This window comes from Salvelinus namaycush, chromosome 7, assembly GCF_016432855.1.
Source record: "Salvelinus namaycush isolate Seneca chromosome 7, SaNama_1.0, whole genome shotgun sequence".
Taxonomy (NCBI): Eukaryota; Metazoa; Chordata; class Actinopteri; order Salmoniformes; family Salmonidae; genus Salvelinus; species Salvelinus namaycush.
In genome coordinates this window covers 27,354,841-27,371,850 of record NC_052313.1, presented here as the reverse complement: position 1 = coordinate 27,371,850, position 17,010 = coordinate 27,354,841, and the positions used below count along the sequence as shown (strand labels likewise).

The following is a 17,010-nucleotide window of genomic DNA, read 5'->3' as shown; positions in this document are numbered from 1 at the left end:
TGGCGATTTCTAAACAAGTATGGTGCTACTCTTAGTTTGTCTCAGCCCATTTTTTAACTATATTGCTCCACCTCTATTCCCTACAATGACCCAACACAGTCTGGAAACACCTCTCTGTGTGTGTGTGTGTGTGTGTGTGTGTGTGTGTGTGTGTGTGTGTGTGTGTGTGTGTGTGTGTGTGTGTGTGTGTGTGTGTGTGTGTGTGTGTGTGTGTGTGTGTGTGTGTGTGAGAGAGAAAGCTAAAGGCTCACCCTTCAGTGTTAGATAAGAAATCAGTACGAAAGGGCTGTGGTCTCCTGGTGTGCGTGTGTATACACCATCATTGAGAAGAGTGGTATTTTGACCTCAGTACTGACATGTGTCAGTCTCCAGATGTTATGACATCTGTGTAGCAGCAGTGACACACACCATGCGAAGGTATGTTTAGAGGTATAATTGCCGATTTTTAAATTATATGACAATTATCAATTTACATTTGAAGGTCTTTTGTATATATAAATGTTTTCTTTTTGGGATATAAAATGGCTCTTTATTGACAGGAGAGCTAATTACCTGTGGGCAGCTCTCTCCTCTCTTCACAGGACGTCTGTCAAATCTGAGATGAAAAGAGAAGCGACAAACATCTTAAAATGCCACGAATTGGTATCAGCTGAACCTCTGGGATTTGTTTGAGTTCGGCTGTTAAAGACCACCACGCTCTGTTTATCGGGGTGTTGTGATTAGCTAATTGCTTTCTGCCCGTTGCAAAGATAATTTGAGAAAATGGGCTTCAAAACACTCCTCCTTCTCCCTGGTGACGTTCTGTTGATGTTTGTTTTAATTCTGGGTGCTGTGTGAGCATGTAAGGACTTGTTTAGGACTTGCCACCAGGGCTCACCCTCTGCTCTCCTCTAACCTTGCTCATATAAATCATTTATATAAGTGTCACACACACATCATGAAACCCCAGGTTTCCCCTGGGAAAACAGGCTTTCCTAGAAAAACCTCAGGATTGGGCAGTGACCAGGTGTGTGTTTGTGTATGTACATCGTTACACTTTTATGCTCTCACTAAATTGTAAAATCTTGTAAAGTATCTGTCTAGCACAGGGGAATTTTTATGGTGCGTGTGCGTGTGTGTGCGTGTGTGTGTGTGTGTGTGTGTACTTTTGCCATTCCAGGCATATTCTCAAGTTGAAGTTTCTCAAGCTGATGGAGTCTCATGCTCTTCTCTGTTGGGAATAGCACACTTTTTTGTTCAGTACACACCTGACTATTCATTTTGCCACAACAATTGCTCCATTTCAAAGTGTAAGCTGGATGCATTTAAAATAAATTCGCTATAACGTCAGCAGCAGAACGGAATGTACATGCTCAATATGATTAGGGGGGAAAGTATTTTGTAATGGTAATCTGGTGTCCATATGTCGGTGACTCCACATCATTCACCGGGTATAGGGGAAGGTCACCAGAGCAAGACCTTAAACAGGAAACCAGGCTTTGGGTCACCTCTCATCCCCTCGCCTCCCTCGCCCTAGGGGCTCTCTTGGACCTCTGCGTTCCAGAGTCGACCCCCATCCCACTCCACTCCTGAGACATTTCCATATTGTTTTGGCCCCAAGTTTTTCCTAACCATGTGATCTGACCAGGAAAAACTCCAGGTCCTAGTTATAGGCTACATACGGTCTGGAGTTTTCCTGGTCAGAGCCACACAGTAATGTTACATTTACCATTATACATTACACAGCATTATACTTATAATACCGTCTATTTTGTTTGTACTCGTTTTATCGGCCCCCTGAGCTGAGGTTTCCCCTAGGTACAGATCTAGGATCAGCGTCCCCTCAAACAATCCTAACCTTAACCATTGTTGGGGGAAATGCAAAACTGACCCAAGATCAGCATCTAGGGGCACCTTCACACTACACCATACTTAGTTATTTCATCATTCACTGTATGAGGAAGGATAGATATCTCCCTCTAGTGGCTGTTTTTCATCTCATCAGTGTTTCTATTGACTTCACTGTAATAATAGAACAGTGAAGCCATATGTACTCTGCCATAATTAGCATGCAACATATCTTCACTATCAATAACACACTCACACCAGCTAAACCATGGTAGGAGAGTTTGTGTCGTTTGTAAGAGAAACAAGACAAAGGATCAAGGGGGGAAACTGAAAAGTTTCAAATATAGCATGTACTGGACTGATGTGGTTTCAGCTGGGATTACTTATAGGATGTGTCCCAAATGGCACCCTTTTCCCTATATATTTCACTGCTTGGTTACCTTGGTTAAAAGCAGTGCACTAAATAGAGAATAGGATGGCATTTGGGACATATTTTTACTTTATCTGTCTGTCAATAGCTCCATCCACCCTCTGCAGAAGGGCCACTAAGTGTGTTTGTGTGCATTGAGCGTGCGTGTCCAGTCCACCATACTCAAATAATCAAGGTTGTATATTCTGAGAGTGTGAAAAGGTTAGCTTCCTGGTTAATAATATGTCCAGAGTCCAGACAGCCCAAGCTGAGAATAAACCATCTCTGTTGGTTTAGGGCCACTCCTATACACTCTTAGCAAAAAAGAAAGGTGCTATCTAGAACCTTAAAAGGGTTCTTCGGCTGTCCCCATAGGAGAACCATTTGAAGAACCATTTTTGATTCCAGGTAGAACCATTTTTGGTTCCAGGTAGAACCCTTTTGGGTTCCATATAGAAGCCTTTCTACAGAGGGTTTGACATGGAAGCCAATCGGGTTCCACTACCTTGAACCAAAAAGGGTTCTACCTGGAACCAATAAAGGTTATCCTATGTGGACAGCCAAATAACCCTTTTGGAACCCTTTTTCTAAGAGTGAGAGAGGTGGAGGAGTTTATTGTTTTAATCTTTCTGACTGTTCCTCCAGGTGCTATTCATGGGAAATAGTTTGAGCATTCATTTGGATTACTTATGTTCCACACTGTTTCTGTCTGTCTGGACTCTTCTCAGACATTCTCCTGCTGGGATAAAAGTCTAATAGACTTTTAAAAAGTAAATAATAAATAATACTTTGTTTGTTGTTTGTCATTTGTATTCTGGGTCCAAACCCCTGGGTCCTGTGTAGTTAGAAGCAAGTCACTCGTCTAATTGGGGTATAATTTGATACGTTTAAGTCCTGTTGAGAAGGCTCTATACAGAAGTGTGTGTGCGTGAGTACGTGCCTTTTTTCCCTCCAACTAAGACCTCCAAGTGATTTATCGCCACTGGGCACACACTGGCTGAATCAACGAAATGACGTTAAACCAACGTGGAATGTACTTTGTACTGACGTCTGTGCCCAGTGGGTCTGCCTCTCTAAAACACCACCCACTCTGTGGTATTCAAACTGCCATTTATGACTTTCCAAATTCAATACGCACTCCTCTCCCCCTGCCAACCAGCCTCCGCTGGCCTACAGCTCTCCATTTATGTCCAGTCTGAGATTTAGCCGTGAATGAAAAATAATGTGTTCCTGGCACCTGTGGAACAAGAGTGGGGGGGGGGGGGGTTGAACTTGGCAGAGGAAAAGGTTCTGTGGCTCAGAGACCTTGGTGTGGCTGTGAGGTCTATATTGTTTTAGCAGAGCAGTTGACATACGGTTCTCTTTCAGTCATTGAAGATGATGATGTGTAGAATGCTGTCTGTCTTTGTATTTCAGCGATCCACAGTTAACTGCAAGGCTAAGATGTGGCCAGGATTTGCACATGAAAGAGAGAGAGAGAGCAAGACAGCAAGTTAGAAGGATATAAATTCTAACCTCCCCACAGTTCACATTTTCCCAATTTCTCCATGGCACCCTATTCCCAGTATAGTGCACTACTTTTGATCAGAGTCCTATAGGCCCTGGTCAAAAGTAGTGCACTAGCCTATATAGGTAATAGTGTGCTGTTTGAGAATTAGACCATGTGTCCCTTACCAGGGTTCAGACCTTGTTCTCCTCCAGGTGGTCTGTTTCTCCTTCTCCTCTCTGGAAAGTAGAGGCAGGTTCCTAGCTCTCCCTTTCTCCCTCCGCCCAGTTACTGGAAAATATGAATCGTCTCTGCCTAGGTGTGTTGCCTAAACAGTGCACAGCAAAATCCAGCGCCACCGCCTAGTAACCTTTGGTGATATACTTTTCTTCCAATACATAAAAAAAATGTTTGTCTTAGATGTTCTTGATGAATAATCTGTCATTTCCACTACCGTGTTTACTATGATAAGCCAGCTGGCGTGAGATGGGGGAAGTTTATAGCAACATTATCATCAGTTAACTGGATGTATCAACCCCACCCTTGTTTTCAGACATTACCAGATGGTAAGTCTCTCAGATTTTGGTTGCTACAGCAGCACAACTGAAAGACTCTTCCACACCTAGCTCCTGTTGGTAACCGCAGGACTGAAGAGAAAGTGGAAGGGAAAACGAGAGGGAGAGGGAGAGGGAGAGGGAGAGGGAGAGGGAGAGGGAGAGGGGGAGAGGGAGAGGGAGAGGGAGAGGGGGAGGGGAAGGAAGGAAGGAAGGAAGGAAGGAAGGAAGGAAGGAAGGAAGGAAGGAAGGAAGGAATTTTCCATCAGGCTCAATTAGTCCTGGGACAGAGTGCAGGCTGTAATCAAACCCAGCTTTGTAAGGTGGTTTGGTCTACTCACTTCACCCTCTACCCATCTGTAGCGCCCACCTAGGTGATGCCACAGTGGCCATTTTGTACCCGGTAGCTCATCACACACCAGCTCTTCAACTTAATATTTCATAGCCATAACGGACGTTTCACCTCTCCCTTCTTCCTGTAAGTCTCTGGCTTTATTAAGATTCAGAGCTTGCCATCTCCCTATACCACTACAGCTGCCCTCTCTCCTGTCCTGCTCTGCTCTCTTCTCCTCTGACAGCAGTGTCTGCCTCCCAGCCGTCAACCACCTTGGCATCAGAGAAACGGAATGAAAGAAAGCGCTAACTTTAGCCACCGCTTGCTAAAAGTAAATTGATGCGGTGGGCGGTGCTTGTCAGTGTGGCTGCTTAACCTCACAAGACAACAACAAAGCACCGTGCATCCTCGTGGATGGAGTGAGATTCATAATGGTTGTGGGCTATTGCAGCTGTACAAAGTCTGAGGGATAGTACCAAGTTCAACTCTGGCTCAGCATCAGTAGCACCACACCTCAGTCCCATCTCCATGTCTCTCAGATGTGTTGTTCAGCTGAAGTGCTGCTCCCTCATTTCTCTATGCCGGCAGCTTATTTTAATATACAAGATCGATCTCTCCTGTCCATGAATATTCCCTTCTTAATAAATCTGTGACTGTGTCCCAAATGGCACCCTATTCCCTATATAGTGCACCAATATTTTCCCGGACCATATTGAGGAATCAGAACAGGCATCAGGTCATATTCGGCAGTATTTCCTGTCTTTAATGTACTCCTATGGCAGAGTCTGGGCCAATAGCAGTGACTCAGCGTGAATCCTTTATTTTAGTGACAGCCAATGGGATTAACTCCTTTAAATGCCACCCGCTGTGTCCCAAATGGCATCATATTCCCTACATAGTAAACTACTTTTGACCAGGGCATAGGACTACTGTAGGATTAGGGCTCTGGTCTAAAGTAGTGCACAACATAGGGAACATGGTGCCATTTAGGATGCAGACACTGTCAGATCTGTCAGCATTGGAGCTGAGATAAACTTAATAGTGCTCAATACTCTACCGTGTCAAGTTTAACTTCAAATGTTTACGATTGCAGCCCGCCATTTAGCTAGCGCTAAGCTTGCGAAGGGACAGTGATTGGGAATTGAATAGTGCTCAATATCCTGGCATAGGCAGCTTCTCTATCTATTTATCAAATGTTTATGGTCACAAATTTGTGTTTAGCAGCACTAAGATGATTAAAAAAAATAATAATGAAGTATTGAGTGTATGAAATTAGGATTTATGCCGTGCTATAAGATTATCATAGGAGTTAAGGCTCTCAGCTCTGTCATTGCCAAGTAATATACACTGCTCAAAAAAATAAAGGGAACACTTAAACAACACAATGTAACTCCAAGTCAATCACACTTCTGTGAAATCAAACTGTCCACTTAGGAAGCAACACTGATTGACAATAAATTTCACATGCTGTTGTGCAAATGGAATAGACAACAGGTGGAAATTATAGGCAATTAGCAAGACACCCCCAATAAAGGAGTGGTTCTGCAGGTGGTGACCACAGACCAATTCTCAGTTCCTATGCTTCCTGGCTGATGTTTTGGTCACTTTTGAATGCTGGCGGTGCTTTCACTCTAGCGGTAGCATGAGACGGAGTCTACAACCCACACAAGTGGCTCAGGTAGTGCAGCTCATCCAGGATGGCACATCAATGCGAGCTGTGGCAAGAAGGTTTGCTGTGTCTGTCAGCGTAGTGTCCAGAGCATGGAGGCGCTACCAGGAGACAGGCCAGTACATCAGGAGACGTGGAGGAGGCCGTAGGAGGGCAACAACCCAGCAGCAGGACCGCTACCTCCGCCTTTGTGCAAGGAGGAGCACTGCCAGAGCCCTGCAAAATGACCTCCAGCAGGCCACAAATGTGCATGTGTCTGCTCAAACAGTCAAAACAGACTCCATGAGGGTGGTATGAGGGCCCGACGTCCACAGGTGGGGGTTGTGCTTTCAGCCCAACACCGTGCAGGATGTTTGGCATTTGCCAGAGAACACCAAGATTGGCAAATTCGCCACTGGCGCCCTGTGCTCTTCACAGATGAAAGCAGGTTCACACGCACATGTGACAGACGTGACAGAGTCTGGAGACGCCGTGGAGAACGTTCTGCTGCCTGCAACATCCTCCAGCATGACCGGTTTGGCGGTGGGTCAGTCATGGTGTGGGGTGGCATTTCTTTGGGGGGCCGCACAGCCCTCCATGTGCTCGCCAGAGGTAGCCTGACTGCCATTAGGTACTGAGATGAGATCCTCAGACCCCTTGTGAGACCATATGCTGGTGCGGTTGGCCCTGGGTTCCTCCTAATGCAAGACAATGCTAGACCTCATGTGGCTGGAGTGTGTCAGCAGTTCCTGCAAGAGGAAGGCATTGATGCTATGGACTGGCCCGCCCGTTCCCCAGACCTGAATCCAATTGAGCACATCTGGGACATCATGTCTCGCTCCATCCACCAACGCCACGTTGCACCACAGACGGTCCAGGAGTCCAGGACCTCATCAGGAGCATGCCCAGGCGTTGTAGGGAGGTCATACAGGCACGTGGAGGCCACACACACTACTGAGCCTCATTTTGACTTGTTTTAAGGACATTACATCAAAGTTGGATCAGCCTGTAGTGTGGTTTACCACTTTAATTTTGAGTGTGACTCCAAATCCAGACCTCCATGGGTTGATAAATTTGATTTCCATTTCCATTGTGTGATTTTGTTGTCAGCACATTCAACTATGTAAAGAAAAAAGTATTTAATAAGAATATTTCATTCATTCAGATCTAGGATGTGTTATTTTAGTGTTCCCTTTATTTCTTTGTTAAATGTTGTTGCATTTGGAACCACAGGATGTTTGAGTTGCTCAGCCAGTGCAGACAAGCACAGCAACTGTATAACTAGAGAAACCATAATAAGTCATTATTGGAAAATATATTTGATAAAATGTCATTTAAATTGAGGGAAACACGTTGCTTGATAAACAGCTTTATTACTGACTCCTAGAGGTCCAATTGAGTTACTGTCAAAAAACGTTTCATGAGCATTTTATGAGCTGTACGTTGTGAGCGAGTGAGTCTGTATGTCTGCTAATCTGTCTGTCTATTTTGTTGTCTGTCTGAATGTCTCTCTGAATGAATGTCTGATCTATTTACTGTGCTGTTTATCTGTGTCCCAGGAGGTGGTGGCCCACTGGAAAGCAGAGTGTGGCCTGGCCATAGACTAGACTCTCCTGCTGACCCTGCATTCTGCTCACACCCTGGATACGCTGGGCAGCAGGACCGCCGGGAAACAGCTAACACACACCTAATTAGCAGAACAAACCGTGTAATTGTCTCCCAAATTGTCTCCCAAACTGTTACGTGACAGTACTAAATAGACTGGTATATATATACTGGTGCCCCGTGTATATAGACAAGATTCATTATGTATTATTACTTTTATTATTACATTTTGTACTTTTCTATTATTTCTCTATTTTCTTTCTCTCTGTATTGTTGGGAAGGGCCCGTAACTAAGCATTTCACTGTTAGTCTACACCTGTTGTTTACGAAGCATGTGACGAATCAATTTTTTATTTCATTGATTTGATACTAAATGTAATATCGCCTAAAGACTGTGCCTGTTTGAAACAGACCCCCTCGGTATGTAAATGTGTGTCTGAAACCGTCAGAAAATGTCAATGAATTGTGAATATGAATTACAGCCTTCTGCTTCCTGCTTGGAAAGGTCAGTCTGACATGGCTCTCTCGTGTCACTTGTTTAGTTGTCACCGGCATACACAGATGCTTTCATATCTGTCACACACACACGCAGGCACGCACCAATGCATGCACTCTCTCATACACACACACACACACTAGGTTGTATTCCCAGCTAGCCTATCCCTATCTGAACTCGAAACCAAACCACGGAGCGAGTCAAAGGAGTCATCCACAGTATCTCTATAATGGGACTCTATAATATGATTGACATGTTATCAGCCTCTGGTGGCATGAGAGCTGCACTGAGGTACCCTGACAGGAGAGGTGATGATAAGGTGAATGGAGGATAGAGGAGATGGATGGATGATGGACCCGAGGGTAGATGAGTACATGGGTGCATCCCAAAATGGCACCCTATTCCGTACATGGTGCACTACTTTTGACCAGAGCCCTATGGGTCCAGATCAAAAGTAGTGCACTATATAGGGAATAGGATGCCATTTGGGATGCACTCCGTGAGGTGAGGGAGGGAGCAAGGGAAGGGAATGGGCAGCCAACGTCTGATCTAATAAGGGGGAGAAGGGAGACAATAGAGAGGGGGTATGTGTCAGAATAATTATGACAGCGTGACCGGTGTCTGAGGTCAGACGGACTGAGGAGACACTGCAGGAATACAGAGCAGATCAGCTTTCCCCTCGGTTGTCGCTCACATCTCCGATCATATCACTTCTCCTCACTGCCATGATACTGTAGGGTTGGACAAATAGTAGCTCTGGTCCAGGGGTTACGTGCAGTTTGCTGACACTGAGAAGGTTCAGCTTCAGGAATCTGCACGTAACGCCCTGGATCAGAGCTAGACAAGTAATGTAGTAGTTATACTACTAATGTGATCAAGGCAATGGAATGCTAGGAAATACATTGGCCTTTCCTGATAAGGTTTCAGTACCACGTACAGTCATCAGGAGTTGAAATAACTTGGAATGGCTGTGCAAATGGAACAAGAGTATAACCTGAAGCCTATTCACCACTGTGTGTGTGCGCGCGTGCGCATTTGAGTGTAAAGTCCAAGTGTGTGACTATGTTTTTCTGTCGTGACTATCCCGCCACTCCGATGCCTGTGTTCTATCAGGCCCACGGCATAGGAGATTTACCCACAATGCCGAGTCCTGCGGGGCTGTGAGTAGAGCTCCGCTAGCGCTCGGCTCCACACCTGATGTCCTGCTGGGAGCTGTCACAGCAGCACACACACACCACCGTCAGTATAAAGAGTTATGACAGGAGTGGTGTCCCGGAATACCTTGTTTCCAGGACACCACTTAGTAAAACTGCTGTTTCTGAGAAATGGGAGACGTCCTCCAGGCACAAATACATCCCATGGGTGGATGATCAAAGCCCTAGACAACACTGAACGGTCCCCCAGCCAGGGTCCTGAGACCTGTGGCCCACCTGGGTTGCTTCCCAGGTGGAACCCTATTCCCTCTGCAAGGCTCTACGCTGACTTTTTTTACATGGAGCACGTGTGCGCCTGAGTTGAAAAATGTAGGCGCACACAAAGAAATTTTGGAGCACAATGAAAATGTTTTGACCTATTAAAGCTAGAATCTTTCATTTTTCTAGGCGTAATGGTGCTTCTAAATTATACAATTCCAGGTAGCGAAATATGGTCGCCTTGTAGAGCCCTGCTATGTAGTGCACCTATTCCCTATGTAGTGCACCTTTTCCCTATGTAGGGCACCCATTCCCTATATAGTACACCTATTCCCTATGTAGTGCACCTATTCTCTATGTAGGGCATCTATTCTCTATGTAGTGCACCTATTCCCTATGTAGGGCACCCATTCCCTATGTAGTACACCTATTCCCTATGTAGTGCACCTATTCTCTATGTAGGGCACCTATTCCCTATGTAGTACACATATTACCTTTGTAGTGCACTGCTTTTGACCAGAACTCTGATGTCTGTCTTTCTCCCTATGTAGTGCACTTTGTAGGGAATAGGGTGCCATTTGGACGGCACACCTTCCTCACTGCTACATCTTCACTTCCTGTTTCTCTCCGCAGGAGCTGGATACGGATAAATAACATTAATAATGTACAGAGAACAGTGAAAATGCTAAGTGGATATACATAATACATGAACTTATTATTTTGGCTTTGGAGCTATTAAGAGAATGTTTTCTCTTGTCTGAAAAGCATAACAATGGTGACATCAATGCTTCTTCGTGGGGCTTTGATCATAGAAGGAGGGGACTGACATAAATCCTGCTGAGACTGAGGATGTCCAAATATGGACACTGTAAAGGATGGCTGGATTAGGCTCGCTACTTTATTTAGGTAGCACAAACCTTGCTACCCCTGTTAATTTCCTAATAATTGTATTTTCCGTAGATCGCCATGATTAAGGTGGTTGCTGCCAGGTTGGTGTGTAAGGTGGTGGACTGCACCATCCAGGAATATGGGCATGCGGGTGTATCTGGAGACCTTCCTCTGAAAGTGTTCAGACCCCTTCACTTTTTCCTCATTTTGTTAAGTTACAGCCTTATTCTAAAATTGATTAAATAGTTTTTTTTCCCTTCATCAATCTACACATCATGACGAAGCAAAAAAAAAAAAAAAAAAAAAAATGAAGTATCACATTTACATAAGCATTCAGACCCTTTACTCAGTACTTTGTTGGAGCATCTTTTTCTGTGGTTACAGCCTCAAGTCTTCTTGGTTATGACGCTACAAGCTTGGCACACTTGTATTTGGAGAGTTTCTCTCATTCTTCTCTGCAGATCCTCTCAAACTGTCGGGTTGGATGGGGAGCGTTGCTGCACAGCTATTTTCAGGTCTCTCCAGAGATGTTCGATCGCGTTCAAGTCTGGGTGTACCTTCGCCCCAGTCTGCGGACCTGAGTGCTCTGGAGTAGATTTTCATCAAGGATCTCTGTACTTTGCTCCGTTCATCTTTCCCTCGATCCTGACTAGTCTCCCAGTCCCTGTCGCTGAAAAACATCCCCACAGCGTGATGCTGCCAACACCATGCTTCACCGTAGGGATGGTGCCATGTTTCCTCCAGATGTGACGTTTGGCATTCAGGCCAAAGAGTTCAATCTTTGTTTCATCAGATCAGAGAATCTTGTTTCTCAAGCAGGCTGTCATGTGCCTTTTACCTAGGAGTGGCTTCTGTCTGGCCACTCTACCATAAAGGCCTAATTGGTGGAGTGCTTCTGGAAGGTTCTCCCATCTCCACAGAGGAACTCGCGAGCTCTGTCAGAGTGACCATCAGATTCTTGGTCACCTCCCTGACCGAGGCCCTTCTCCCCCGATTGCTCAGTATGGCCGGGTGGCCAGCTCTAGGAAGAACGTTGGTGGTTACAAACTTCTTCCATTTAAGAATGATGGAGGTAACTGTTCTTGGGGACCTTCAATGCTGCAGACATTTTTTGGTACCCTTGTGCCTCTACACAATCCTGTCTCTGAGCTCTATGGACAATTCCTTCAACCTCATTGCTTGCTTTTTGCTCTGACATGCACCTTATATAGACAGGTGTGGGGCTTCAATTTAATTTACCACAGGTGGACACCAATCAAGTTGTAGAAACATCTCAAGGATGATCAATGAAAACAGGATGCACCTGAGCTCTATTTCGAGTCTCAAAGCAAAGGGTCTGAATACTTTTCTAAATTAGGTATTTCTATTTTTTATTTAAAAAAATATGTACAAATATTTTTCACATTGTCATTATGGGGTATTGTGTGTAGATTGCTGAGGATTTAAAAAACAAAAACAATTTTAGAATAAGGCTGTAACGAAACAATGTGGAAAAAGTCAAGGGGTCTGAATGCTTTCTGAAGGCACTAAATAGCTTTCATTTAAGTAGTCTTATTTTTTAACTGGTGTGACTGCTTTGTTGTTTTTTGAATCACGGATTGCCCCTTTAAACAACATTATTTTTGATAGATCAGATAGATTTTTAGAATCATTCAAAGCAAACTTGATCTATGTTCATTTAGCAATAAAACTGGTGAAATGTCCTCATGACATTGCCAGTGTTTGTTTTGATCCAGACCCTGACAGTCGTTGCTGCGGTGCCACACATTACCTTGTCACAAATGACCTGTCGTCTCGCCCGCTCACAGACAAACGCTGTCAGATGGAAAAATGCTTTCTCACAACGTCGACAGGCAGGCAGGCCGCTGAGCATCAGCCGCACAGACAGTGACAGACAGGTAGCCGCTCAGAGATGCAAATGGGGACGCAGAATTGGGAAAAAACACAGGGAAATGGTTTTGCATATCAATTGTCAATGTATTTAGTAGCTACGTTGAAGTGAGCTTTACTGAAAGGTGCGTGTTTCAAATGCAAACTACAGTCCTAGTTTGCATTTAATACGGCTCCTTTCTATCTTTACGTATACTGATGTTTTGATCCAGTCTGTAGCTGGGGTAGATGTTACACTGAAGCTGGCATGTACCTCCTGCTAACATTGTGAAGCATTTATACAAGGTCTGACAATTGCCATTAGAAAAGCTGAGGTACACTCTCTCTCTCTCCTCTCTCCTCTCTTATCTCTCTATATTAGATGCCACTTACCCAGACACACTTGTCTAAATTGATGGGTCATGTGAAAAAATGTTATAACCCCCAGATGACCAGGGATGTTCTCTTGATAAGTGTGTGAATTGGACAATTTTCCTGTCAAAATGTAACGAGTACTTTTGGGTGTCACGGAAAATGTATGAAGTAAAAAGTACATTATTTTCTCTACGAATGTAGTGAAGTAAAAGTTGCCAAAAATATAAATAGTAAAGTAATGTACAGATACCACAGAAAACTACTTAAGTAGTACTTTAAAGTATTTTTAGTTAAGTACTTTACACCACTGCCCAAATGCCTTCACACCAGTACATTAGCATACTTTATATACTGTTAGACATGCACTTATCACATAGTATTCCATACATAAGTTAAGGCCATGCAACCTGAGTTGAAACCTGAGTGAGGTACACATGTACAGTACATAAACAGATGCCTGCACCATATATTTATGTGGTGGACACTTGATACAGTCACATGATATTGTTGTGGTAGGTCACAAAATCATGTTACGACTACACATGTCAATATTCATTTTTATATATCAATATCTTGCTAGGTGGATGGTCTCTACAGAAGGTGTAAACGGTACAGCTAAATGGTTACTTAAATCGTAGTGATATCAGAAATAGATAGTCAATATAAATAAAATGTACATTATGTACAAGAACAATATCAATAACGATATCAGTGATAGACGAGGTAGTTATATGCATACAATCAGGGGAAAGTGGCCGAGCAGTAGAGAGAGAAATGTTAGGAGAGAGTAATTTGAATAGAGGCACTGCAGATAGTGCTGATGACTGGTCCGTCCGAACCAAGGGAATCTATATTCGGAGAGCCTGTTTCTGTCCTTGACTTTGGTGCAGGGCATGTGATGTCCAAAGCCTCTTCGTCTCAAAACTCCCTTATCTTCTCAAAAAGATACGTTTGTCTATCTGTGTCTAGTCCAGGTGGTGCTTGTACAGGCAGAACATCTATGGGAGGAAGGATGTCAGCGTTGCGCAGCAGCTGAAACATGGTCCCGACTGAGTCCGAACGCTCCTTGGCGACAACAACACCAGGCTCCAGAGCATCGAAGCTGTAAAACAGGAAATATTTGGTGTATATCTATCCATCTATGTTCTTAATCAGTATAAAGGAGTAAATATTGCTTACTTGTTGAGCAAAATCAAAGCTGTAATGCATCTTGATGTCTTTGCTTGCTGGTTCAGTAGTGGCCCCCAGAGACAACTGCAGGTCTTGACACAAGGTCTTGCAGTCAGCAACCATCTTCTGGTAGACAGACCGCTCACTCTGAACAAGCAGGAGATGCTGCTCTTGCCTCTTCAGCTTGGCTGACTTAACAGCTTCTGGCAGATTGGCAGATCTGATGACCTGATAGTTGTTCCTCTGGCACTGCCAGCACAGGTCTGTCCTCGGCTTAGTGCTTGATGTGGGGCAGCAATTTTCTCCACAGATTCCTGAAGGAAGTCAGCCCGACTACACGTACCTCTGGAAAATACAGGAAAAATGTGAGCTCAATAAAAGTAGTGCCAATCATGTTGGAGGTCAATAAAATAATAAAAATGTGTTTATGCTTTCCATACCAAGTGTTATCATCGATTCCTTGTAGAGACGCCACACTACTGCTTTTGTCACATGCGATGGCAGCAGCTTTCCAAAGTGTCTGTGTCCTGATAATACTATTGCATTAACCTCTGCGTAGTTGTTGAGGAAGTTCACCACTCGCAGCAAGTCCTTATGCTTCAGGTGTAACCAGCCAGCTTTAACTTGGGGTCTTTTGTTTAGACATGTAACGTTAGCTAGATAAAAAATGAACTAAAATCCCAATCCATAGAGTAACGTTAGCGAGCCAGCCATCGAACATCCGCTAACGTTAGCTTGCTAACAGCAAGCTTTAACTTGGGCTCTTTTGTTTAGATTTGTAACGTTTTTACCTAAATCGGGGATTTCCTCATCGTCTGATTCATTTTCAGAGTCGGAGAGAGTCAGCATGGCACGATCACTCAAGAAAGTGGTCCATCACAACTTCTTCCCACTGACCTTTGTTGATTGCGCCTGATCAATTCAGGGAAGCAATGTTATTGAGAGCAGTAGCAACATATTTGCAGTTCTCCATGGCTAACGTTATATCTTTCAAAACAATTGCAGTAGAAAGGATTATCTACGCATTACGAGCAGCTCATTTTATAGACAATGCAACACCGCAGAGCAATCCAAACTCATCTCTCGGCATGTCCAGCCCACTCATTATCTCAGCCAATCATGGCTAGCGGGAAGGTTGCTGTCTTTCTCCGTGGCTAAACCAACTATGCCCGTAATTTAACAATTTTACTATTTACAGATGACTTACACGTTTGATATTAAGGCACATGAAAGTTCACATGTTTGAGAAGCCATTTTCAAAAGGCTCTCCTGTGAAGTTGTGACTTGCGACATATGCCTAGTTTCCTGAATCTGGTCATACATTTGGCAGGAGGTTAAGAAGTGCATCTCAGTTTCCACCTCATTTTGTGGGCAGTGTGCACATAGCCTGTCTTCTCTTGGGAGCCCGGTCTGCTTTCGGTGGCCTTTCTCAATAGCAAGGCTATGCTCAATGAGTCTGTACATAGTCAAAGATTTCCTTAATTTTGGGTCAGTCACAGTGGTCAGGTATTCTGCCACTGTGTACTCTCTGTTTAGGGGCAGATACCTCTCTGTTTAGGGGCCAAATAGCATTTTTCTCTTCTCTCTCTCTCTCTCTCTCTCTCTCTACAGGGTCTCTCTCTCTCTCTCTCTCTCTCTCTCTCTCTCTCTCTCTCTACAGGGTATCTATCTCTCTCTACAGGGTATCTATCTGTCTCTACAGGGTATCTATCTGTCTCTACAGGGTATCTATCTGTCTCTACAGGGTATCTATCTGTCTCTACAGGGTATCTATCTGTCTCTACAGGGTATCTATCTGTCTCTGTGAGGTTTTTAAACCATACACTGTTTTATTGCCTATTAGGAGGACGGTTTTCTGATCCGTGTCAGACTTTTCATAACCAAACCACGTCCATGCGACCGAAGTAGCCCCTCTTTTAGGTACGGTATCTGTGCTCTGTCGCGTTCACTCTCCATGTTTGTTTGTGTTGCAAATTTCCTTGCACACAGAAAAATATTGCCGTAAAGAGTGTGATTTGCGACACAACGAAATAAACGATTGAGCATAATATGAAACGATAGATGTTTTTCTATCATCACACGATATATATCGTCATATCGCCCAGCCCTACCACTAAGCAAGGGGCACCACCAAGCAAGTGGCACCATGAAGACCAAGGAGCTCTCCAAACAGGTCAGGGGCAAAGTTGTGGAGAAGTACAGGTCAGGGTTGGGTTATAAAAGAATATCAGAAACTTTGAACATCCCAAGGAGGACTAAATCCATTATTAAAAAATGTAAAGAATATGAGAGGGCCGCCCACCAAAACTCACGGACCAGGCAAGGAGGGCATTATTCAGAGAGGCAACAAAGAAACCAAAGATAACCCTGAAGGAGCTGCAAAGCTCCACAGTAGAGATTGGAGTATCTGTCCATAGGACCACTTTAAGCCGTACACTCCATAGAGCTGGGCTTTACGGAAGAGTGGCCAGAAAAAAACATTGCTTAAATTAAAAAACGAGGAAACACGTTTGGTGTTCGCCAAAAGGCATGTGGGAGACTCCCCAAACATATGGAAGAAGGTACTCTGGTCAGATGAGACTAAAATGTAGCTTTTTGGCCATCAAGGAAAACGCTATGTCTGGCGCAAACCCAACACCTCTCATCACCCCAAGAACATAATCCCTCATGCTGTGGGGATGTTTTTCAACGGCAGGGACTAGGAAACGGGTCAGAATTGAAGGAATGATGGATGGCGCTAAATACAGGGAAATTCTTCGAGGGAAACCTGTTTCAGTCTTCCAGAGATTTGAGACTGTTTCACGGCCGTTGAAAGAAGCGGACCAAGGTGCAGCGTTGTGAGCGTACATTCCCCCCTTTATTTAAAATGACGCCAACAAAAACAATAAACAATACAAAACAACCGTGAAGCTTAAGGGCTATAATGCCACAAACAAA

The 17,010-nt window shown here is 44.2% G+C and overlaps 1 long non-coding RNA gene across 3 annotated transcripts in view; it reads left to right on the top strand.

The window, feature by feature from the left end:
• Positions 1-8,378, top strand: part of LOC120051169 — a 55,605-nt gene extending 47,227 nt beyond the window's left edge. For all 3 annotated transcript variants that reach the window (XR_005477231.1, XR_005477232.1, XR_005477233.1), the window contains one exon: positions 7,818-8,378. This is a non-coding gene — a long non-coding RNA (uncharacterized LOC120051169). The remainder of the gene's footprint in view (positions 1-7,817) is intronic.
• The last annotated feature ends 8,632 nt before the right edge of the window (positions 8,379-17,010 follow it).